Here is a 9,219-nt window from a genome sequence, read left to right as displayed (position 1 = left end):
ATCTTCCCAATCAAGGAATCGACCCAGGTCTCCTGGATTGCAGGTAGATTCTTTACCAGCTGAGACACAAGGAAAGCCCAAGAAGACTGGAGTGGGTAGCCTATCCCTTCTCCAGTGGATCTTCCCGACCCAGGAATCAAACTGGTGTCTCCTGCATTGCAGGTGGATTATTTACCAACTGAGCTATCAGGGAAGCCCAGAGGGCCGAGAGATGAGGTCATCTGCCCAAGGGCTCTAGCCAACAAGCAACTGAGCTGGGTTACGAACAAGGAATCTGGACACTGAACTCGGAGTTACCACATCAGTTCTCTTATGTGTTCTTTTCTGGGTGTGCAGAACAAATCTGAGTAAGGTTGTTTAAGCCCTTCTTGGAACTGGAGAATTGATACGTTAGTGGTGGTACCTAATGAGATCTAGGGCCTCTTGGCCTCCTGAATCTGGGTGTAACCATCCAAGTCACAAATGAAGGTTTATGTTATTACTTAGTGATAAGTTTTCTATAAAAACATAACACTTCATTGAATTAACATATGTAATAATCCCTAAGGTTTAATTCTGTAAACAAAAGGATTCCTCATAAAAAGATTTAAAGAAATACAATTTGTTGCAAACAAGTATGTTTCTGCTAGGCTTTCCATGAAAATAGTTCCTCCCTTAGCAGACCCTGGTTCTTTCTAGACTAGAATTCCAAGATTATAGCACATTATACCACATGTTAAGAAATATCTGGACTTTCTTAAGCTCCATATTTATTAAGATTTTGCCATGGAATGTAGGTGGAAATATGTATATTAATTCTAGTTTGAAAATCCAATGAATAATTCTTCATCCACTCTTTACCTTCCATACATTAAATGTCGTGTGTTTCAATGACAGTATGACAACAACAGGACAAAAGCCTCAGTGCCTAAGCCACTGTCAGAACAGGGTCTTTTCAAATGAGTCAGTTTTTCGCATCAGGTGGCCAAAGTATTGGAGTTTCAGCTTCAGCATCAGTCCTTCCAATGGATATTCAGGACTGAGTTCATTTAGAATTGACTGGTTGGATCTCCTTGAAGTCCAAGGGACTCTCAAGAGTCTTCTCCAACTCCACAGTTCAAAAGCATCAATTCTTCGGTGCTCAGCTTTCTTTATAGTCCAACTCTCACATCCATACATGACTCCTGGAAAAACCATAGCTTTGACTAGATGGACGTTTGTTGGCAAAGTAATGTCTCTGCTTTTTAATATGCTGTCTAGGTTGGTCATAACTTTTCTTCCAAGGAGCAAACGTCTTTTAATTTCATGGCTGCAATCACCATCTGCAGTGATTTTGGAGCCCAAGAAAATAAAGTTTGCCACTTTCCATATCCATTTGCCATGAAGTGATGGGACCAGATGCCATCATCTTAGTTTTTTGAATGTTGAGTTTTAAACCAACTTTTTCACTCTCCTCTTTCACTTTCATCAAGAGGCTCTTTAGTTCTTCTTTGCTTTCTGTCATAAGGATGGTGTCATCTGCGTACCAGAGGTTATTGATATTTCTCCCGGCAATCTTGATTCCAGCTGGTGCTTCATCTAGTCCAGCATTTCGCATGATGTACTCTGCACAGAAGTTAAATAAGCAAGGTGACAGTATACAGTTTTGATGTACCCCTTTCCCAATTTGGAACAAGTTCTAGCTGTTGCTTCTTAACCTGCATACAGATTTCTCAGGAGTCATGTAAAATTTACTGGTTAATTCTACCAAACATTTAAGGAAGAAATAATAGCAAGTCTTTGCAATCTCTTTCAGAGAATAGAAGATGAGGAAACACTTCCTAACTCATTCAATGAGGACAGCATTCCTCTAGTACTAAAATCAGGCAAAGACATTACAAGAAAAGAAAACTATATACCCACACCTCCTGTGAACAAAGATGCAAAAATTCTTTTTAGTTTTATATTTGCACAAGTCTCATTTTTTATTTTTTTAAAAAATTTATTTATTTTAATTGGAAGCAAATTACTTTACAATATTGTAGTGGTTTTTGCCATACATTGACATGAATCAGCCATGGCTGTACATGTGTTCCTCAATCTGAACCCCCCTCACACCTCCCTCCCTCACACATCCCATCCCTCTGAGTCATCCCAGTGCGCCAGCCCTGAGCACCCTGTCTCGTGCATTAAACCTGGACTGGCGATCTGTTTCACATATAATATACATGTTTCAATGCTATTCTCTCAAATCATCCCACCCTCGCTTTCTCCCACAGAGTCCAAAAGACTATTCTATACATCTGTGTCTCTTTTGCTGTCTTGCATATAGGGTTATGTTTACCATCTTTCTTTTTTTATTTTTTTTAAATTTTTATTTTATTTTATTTATTTATTTTTTGTTACCATCTTTCTAGGTTCCATATATATGTGTTAGTATACTGTATTGGGGTTTTTCTTGCTGACTTCACTCTGTATAGTAGACTCCAGTTTCATCCACCTCATTAGAACTGATTCAAATGTATTCTTTTTAATGGCTGAGTATTATTCCAATGTGTATATGTACCACAGCTTTCTTATCCATCTGTCTGCCAATAGACATATAGGCTGCTTCCATGTTCAGGCTATTATAAACAGTGCTGCGATGAACATTGGGGTACACGTGTCTCTTTCAATTCTGGTTTCCTTGGTGTGTATGCTCAGCAGTGGGATTGCTGGGTCATATGGCAGTTCTATTTCCAGTTTTTTAAGGAATCTCCACATTGTTCTCCATAGTGGCAGTACTATTTTGCGTTCCCACAAACAGTGTAAGAGGGTTCACTTTTCTCCACACTCTCTCCAGCATTTATTGTTTGTAGACTTTTGGATAGCAGCCCTCCTGACTGGTGTGTAATGGTACCTCATTGTGGTTTTGATTTGCATTTCTCTGATAATGAGTGATGTTGAGCATCCTTTCATGTGTTTGTTAGCTATCTGTATGTCTTCTTTCGAGAAATATCTATTTAGTTCTTTGGCCCATTTTTTGATTGGGTCACTTATTTTTCTGGAATTGAGCTGCAAGTGTTGCTTGTATACTTTTGAGATAAATTCTTTGCAGTTGCTTCGTTTGCTATTATTTTCTCCCATTCTGAAGTTTGTCTTTTCACCTTGTTTATAGTTTCCTTCATTGCGCAAAAGCTTTTAAGTTTAATTAGGTTCCATTTGTTTATTTTTGCTTTTATTTCCATTACTCTGGGAGATGGGTCATAGAGGATCCTGCTGTGATTTATGTTGGAGAGTGTTTTGCCTATGTTTTCCTCTAGGAGTTTTATAGTTTCTGGTCTTACATTTAGATCTTTAATCCATTTTGAGTTTATTTTTGTGTATGGTGTTAGAAAGTGTTCTAGTTTCATTCTTTTACAAGTGGTTGACAAGCTTTCCCAGCACCACTTGTTAAAGAGGTTGTCTTTTTTCCATTGTATATTCTTGCCTCCTTTGTCAAAGATAAGGTGTCCATAGGTGCGTGGATTTATCTCTGGGCTTTCTATTTTGTTCCATTGATCTATATTTCTGTCTTTGTACCAGTACCATACTGTCTTGATGACTGTAGCTTTGTAGTATAGTCTGAAGTCAGGCAGGTTGATTCCTCCAGTTCCATTCTTCTTTCTCAAGATTACTTTGGTTATTCGAGGTTTTTTGTATTTCTATACAAATTGTGAAATTATTTGTTCTAGTTCTGTGAAAAATACCATTGGTAGCTTGATAGGGATTGCATTGAATCTATAGATTGCTTTGGATAGTATACTCATTTTCACTATATTGATTCTTCCAATTCATGAACATGGTATATTTCTCCATCTATTTGTGTCCTCTTTGATTTCTTTCATCAGTGTTTTATAGTTTCCTATATATAAGTCTTTTGTTTCTTTAGGTAGATATATTCCTAAGTATCTTATTCTTTTCATTGCAATGGTGAATGGCATTGTTTCCTTAATTTCTCTTTCTGTTTTCTCATTGTTAGTGTATAGGAATGCAAGTGATTTCTCTGTGTTAATTTTATATCCTCCAACTTTACTATATTCATTGATTAGCTGTAGTAATTTTCTGGTGGAGTCTTTAGGGTTTTCTATGTAGAGGATCATGTCATCTGCAAACAGTGAGAGTTATACTTCTTCGTTTCCAATCTGGGTTCCTTTTATTTATTTTTCTTCTCTGATTGCTGTGGCTAAAACTTCCAAAACTATGTTGAATAGTAGTGGTGAGAGTGGGCACCCTTGTCTTGTTCCTGACTTTAGGGGAAATGCTTTCAATTCTTCATCATTGAGGATAATGTTTACTGTGGGTTTGTCATATATAGCTTTTATTATGTTGAGGTATGTTCCTTCTATGCCTGTTTTCTGGAGGGTTTTTTTACTCATAAATGGATGTTGAATTTTGTCAAAGGCTTTCTCTGCATCTATTGAGATAATCATATGGTTTTTATCTTTCACTTTGTTAATGTGGTGTATTACATTGATTGATTTGTGGATATTAAAGAATCCTTGCATCCCTGGGATAAAGCCCACTTGGTCATGATGTATGATCTTTTTAATATGTTGTTGGATTCTGTTTGTTAGAATTTTGTTAAGGATTTTTGCATCTATGTTCACCAGTGATATTGGCCTGTAGTTTTCTTTTTTTGTGTGTGGCATCTTTGTCTGGTTTTGGTGTTAGGGTGATGGTGGCCTCATAGAATGTTTGGAAGTTTGCCTTCTTCTGCAATTTTCTGGAAGAATTTGAGTAGGATAGGTGTTAGCTCTTCTCTAAATTTTTGGTAGAATTCAGCTGTGAAGCCGTCTGGTCCTGGGCTTTTGTTTGCTGGAAAATTTCTGATTACAGTTTTGATTTCTGTGCATGTGATGGGTCTGTTAAGATCTTCTATTTCTTCCTGGTTCAGTTTTGGCAAGTTATACTTTTCTAAGAATTTGTCCATTTCTTCCAAGTTGTCCATTTTATTGGCATATAGTTGCTGATAGTCTCTTACGATCCTTCGTATTTCTGTGTTGTCTGTTGTGATTTCTCCATTTCATTTCTAATTTTGCTGATTTGATTCTTCTCCCTTTGTTTCTTGATGAGTCTGGCTAATGGTTTGTCTATTTTATTTACCTTCTTAAAGAACCAGCTTTTAGCTTTGTTGACTTTTGCTATGGTCTCTTTTGTTTCTTTTCCATTTATTTCTGCCCTAATTTTTAAGATTTCTTTCCTTCTACTAACCCTGGGGTTCTTCATTTCTTCCTTTTCTAGTTGCTTTAGGTGTAGAGTTAGGTTATTTATTTGACCTTTTTCTTGTTTCTTGAGGTAAGCCTGTACCACTATGAACCTTCCCCTTAGCACTGCTTTTACAGTGTCCCATAGGTTTTGGGTTGTTGTGTTTTGATTTTCATTCGTTTCTATGGATTTTTTTTTTTCTTCTGTGATTTGCTTGTTATTCAGAAGCATATTGTTTACCCTTCATATGTTGGAATTTTTAATTTTTTTTCCTGTAATTGACATCTAATCTTATTGCATTGTGGTCTAAATCAATGGATAGAAAGCCTCAATATTATCAAGATGTCACATCTTTCCAACTTGTTCTATACATTCAATGCAATTCCAGTCAAAATCCAAACAAGTTATTTTATAAATATTGTCAAATTGATTCTAAAATTTATATGGAGAGACACAATATTAAATGAGAAGAAAAAGCTGGAGGACTGATGCTACCTGACTTGAAGACTTAAGATAAAACTATAGTAACTAAGACAATGTGGTATTGGCAAAAGAATAGACAATGAAACAGAACAGAGAGACCAGAAAAAGACCCCCATAAACACAGTCAACTGATCTTTGATAAAGGTGAACAGGAAATAGCAGCCAGGATGTCCTTCCATAGGTGAGTGAATAACTAAACTGTGGTACATCTAGACAATAAGATATTATTCATTGCTAAAAGAAACGAGCTCTCAAGCAATGAAAAGACATGAAGGAATCTTAAACACCTATTTCCAAATGAAAACAGCCAATCTGAAAAGGCTACCTTCTGTATGCTTCTAATTATTTGCCATTCTGGAGAAAGCAAAACTATGGAGGCAATAAGAATATCAGTGGCTGCCAGGGGTAAGGTGGAAAGGAGAGATGAAAGGCAGAGCACATAGGGTTTTTAGGGCAGTGAAACTATTCTGTGTGACATACATCACATACTATAATATATCACATATATTATAATAATAGGCATACATCATTATACATTTGTTCAGACTCACAGAATCTACACCAAGAGTGAACCTTAAGGTAGATTATGGTGTTTGAGTGATAACGCTGTGCTAATGTAGGTTCATTCTTTGTATATATAAAAAAAAAGTGAACAAAATACCATACTATTCTGGGGAGTGATGTTGATAACATGGGAGACTATGCATGTGTGGTTACAATGGGAAATGAGGAATCTCAGTACCTACTCTCAATTTTGCTGTCAACCTAAACTACCTTAAAAATTAAAGCCTTAAAAAAATTTTTTTAAAAAGCATAGTATCATGAGAATATAGCGAAATGGTGCAGTGGATACCAAAGAATTAAAATATAAGTCCAGGGATTTCTCTGGTGTTCCAGTGGTTAAGGGGGCTTCCCAGGTGGCACCCGAGGTAAAGAATCCACTTGCCAATGCAGGAGACGTAAGAGATGCGGATTCCATCCCTGTGTTGGGAGGATCCCCTGGAGGAGGGCATGGCAACCCACTCTGTATTCTGGCCTGAAGAATTCCATGGATAGAGGAGCCTGGAGGGCGACAGTCCACAGGGTCACAAAGAGTTGGAAATGACTGAAGCGACTTAGCATACATGCATATCAGTGGTTAAGAATCTGCCTTCCAATGCAGGGGCCTCTGGTTTGATCCCTGGCTAGGGAGTTCACACATGCTGTAAAGCCGGTGTGCTGCAACTAGAAAAATCTGCAAACTGCAACTAAGACCTGATGCAGATATATAAGTAAATATTTTAAAAAAGAAAAGAAAAGAAAATATAGGTCCAACATATACCAGTCCCACTTTAACTTCATTTTTGCATTTGAAGAATGTATACAGCACTTTCTTCATATTTTTATACATTGAAAGCTAGACTTGGTATTACTATGTTATAGTAAAGTTGAAATTGTCTTCTTTACTTTTTATCTTTGTTTTCTGTTAACCTACAAAGATGATGTTTAGGCATCAAGCCGATTTCACTGAGGCATGAGAAAAGGAAGATGTGGTCTCACAAAGAAACAGTCCCTATGTGAAGCAGTTTAGCACAGCATTCAGTGGTCAGTGCTCAGGTATATAGTAAGTACTATAGTCCTATGGCGACAAGTGTGTAGATATTCTGACACATTTTGCCATAATTGCATAATTTTTGCATTACAATTTTTTTCCCCATTTTTACCTGATGGCATTGTGATAGGGCTTCCCAGGCAGCACAGTGGTAAAGAATCCACCTGCCAATGCAGGAGATGCATGGGACGTGGGTTCAACCCCTGGGTCAGGAAGATTCCCTCCAGCAGGAAATGGCAATCCACTCTCATATTCTTGCCTGAAAAACTCCATGGACAAAGGAGCCTGGTATATAGTCCATGGGGTTGCAAAGAGTCAGAGACAACTGAGCAATTAAACACATGTTTTGTTATAATAAAATCTTCTCTGATTGAAAATTTCAAAAACAAAGTAAAATAAGAAACTATATTGGGATTACATGAGACAGTATACATAAAGCATCTTAGAAGAGTTTTGCTGACAAAGAATAGTCCCTCAGTTGACAGTCTAGAGTCACATTCTGGATCCCTGCCTTTGGGTGAAGGGCCCTGAGGCAGAAATGAGATCATCCCAGCTATGAGAAGGGTCTGCTTGTCTTTATTAGACTTAGGTCTGTGAGCATTTTTCACTAAACAGAGCAAGGCCAGAGATAGCTTTGTGGTCACCAGTGTATCCTTAGCACTGAGATAAATGTGATCTGGATGCTCTTCTCCCTTCCTCCAGGCTTTCACCATAGCTCCTAATGTGTTTCCACCCTGTCATGTGCCCTGAAAGAACTTTGGCATTTGCTGAAAGGTCATCAGCTGCAATCTTAGACCACTGGGTAACTCAAACTTCTGACATTTAAATGCAGTTGCAAAGGGGTGGGATTGCCGCTTTGGAGGTTGGCAGCCCCTGCCTTGGATCCCTTTATAAGCGAGCGGTTGACTGCTCAGAGGTGACACCAGCCAATACTCTCTCTCCTGTCCTCAAATTATCTACCCTGGGTGCCGGTGATAAAGCACTAGTCTGTTACTTTCATTTCCAATCTCTTGTGAACAAATACTTTCAGAAAACATAATAAAAGGAAGCTGGAAAGGCTAATAAGTACATGAAAAGATGCTGAGCATCACAAATCATTAGGGAAATGCCAAAGACACAATAAGATACCATTTCATACCCATGACGATGGCTGTTACTTAAAAACAAACAAACACACACACATGGACATCCCTGGTGGTCCAGTGGTTAGGAATCCATCTGCTAATGCAGGAGACACAGATTCAACCCATGGTCTGGGAAGATTTCACATGCCATAGGGCAGCAAAGCTCATGCACCAAGACTACTAAAGCCCACGTGCTGTAGAGCCCATGCTCTGCAAAAAGAGAAGCCTCTGCAATAAGAAGGCTGCACATTGCAACTAGAGAGTAGTCCCCACTCACCACAACCAGAGAAAGCCTGCTTGCAGCAACAAAGACCCAGCACAGCCAAAAATAAAAACAAAGAAATAAATTTTTAAAAAAAAAATTCTTGGCAAATATGTCTATACACCTGAACTCTTGTGCACTGCTGGTGGGAAAGTAAAATGGTGCAGCTTCTGTGGAAAATGGTACAATGATTCGTCAAGAAGTTAAACATAGAGTTATCATATGACCCAGCAATTCTACTTCTGAGTATGTACTCTCAAAAAACTGAAAGCCGTTAAAAAGAATTCATTTGAATCAGTTCTAATGAGATGGATGAAACTGGAGCCCATTATACAGAGTGAAGTAAGTCAGAAAGATAAAGAACATTACAGTATACTAACACATATATACGGAATTTAGATAGATGGTGGCGATAACCCTATATGCAAAACAGAAAAAGAGACACAGAAATACAGAACAGACTTTTGAACTCTGGGGGAGAACGTGAGGGTGGGATGTTTTGAAAGAACAGCATGTATATTATCTATGGTGAAACGGACCACCAGCCCAGGTGGGATACATGAGTCAGGTGCTCG

Source organism: Muntiacus reevesi, chromosome 10 (assembly GCF_963930625.1).
Source record: "Muntiacus reevesi chromosome 10, mMunRee1.1, whole genome shotgun sequence".
Lineage (NCBI taxonomy): Eukaryota > Metazoa > Chordata > Mammalia > Artiodactyla > Cervidae > Muntiacus > Muntiacus reevesi.
This window is presented reverse-complemented; position numbering follows the sequence as displayed.